The sequence below is a fragment of the Tiliqua scincoides genome, chromosome 4, assembly GCF_035046505.1.
Source record: "Tiliqua scincoides isolate rTilSci1 chromosome 4, rTilSci1.hap2, whole genome shotgun sequence".
Taxonomy (NCBI): domain Eukaryota; kingdom Metazoa; phylum Chordata; class Lepidosauria; order Squamata; family Scincidae; genus Tiliqua; species Tiliqua scincoides.
Genome location: NC_089824.1, coordinates 94,880,634 through 94,881,588, shown reverse-complemented (window position 1 = coordinate 94,881,588; position 955 = coordinate 94,880,634). Strand labels below are relative to the sequence as shown.

General features: G+C 45.0%; 1 pseudogene; it reads left to right on the top strand.

Moving 5' to 3' along the window:
* Positions 1-209: 209 nt before the first annotated feature.
* LOC136650556 (5S ribosomal RNA) lies at positions 210-326 on the top strand (annotated as a pseudogene).
* Positions 327-955: the final 629 nt, after the last annotated feature.

Below are 955 nucleotides of genomic sequence, written 5' to 3'. Positions count from 1 at the left end.
CTCATAACTTTGGGCAGGTGCAGCTGCTGAGGTCTTTGTTGTCAGTCCAACTGCTCATGTTTCTCACAGGAACAAATCGTGGGGAAAGCAGATAGTTCTCAGGGACTGGGCGACACACAGAAGATGGCTGTCAGGCAGGGAAGATGGTTGCCAGCTGTTACACTAACAATGAAGATTCCGTTCTGAAAATGAATACACACTCCAGCCACAACAGCAGTTGTTACCCTGCACATGCCTGATCTCGTCTGATCTTGGAAGCTAAGCAGGGTCAAGCCTGGTTAGTACTTGGATGGGAGACCGCCTGGGAATACCGGGTGCTGTAGGCTTATACCATAGTCTTTCGAGACTGAAGGTTGCCATCTAACCAACCAACCACATCATGTTTCTGAGCCTGGCAGTTGTCAGGGATTTGGATATGAAGATTCATGTAATGATATCAGTCATCCAGGTTGAAAGTCATCCTCTATTTTACGTTCAGGATGGAGATATTTTTCCCCAAGTGAAAACCATTTTTTATGGTGTCCCCAAGGCAAATTGATCATGTTCTCCTGCTTCACGTGCGAACGTAAATGGGAACCTAAGAACTGACTTTTACTGAGATAGACCAGAGGTGCATCTAGGTTGAGCTCATCTCCTCCAATGACACACAATCTCCACTGAAGAACTTAAGCTAGGCTACATTAATTTGTACACATTTCGCTTTACATAGTTGTAGTATGGTAAAATGCATGCCACAGTGGTTTCCTGCTTCACCTGAAGGAGGTGATAATGCAATCTGAGTATATATGTCATTTCAGATGGCCAAGATTGAGATCAGACAGCTCTTGCAATGGGCTGGACCATATTCCATGCTGAGAAGCTTTGCTTGAAAATCTGAAGTTGGTTCCTGAGGCAGTATCCTACCTGGGGTAGAGTGAGGTTAATCTCTTCCAGGTGGTTGAACATGAACACATCA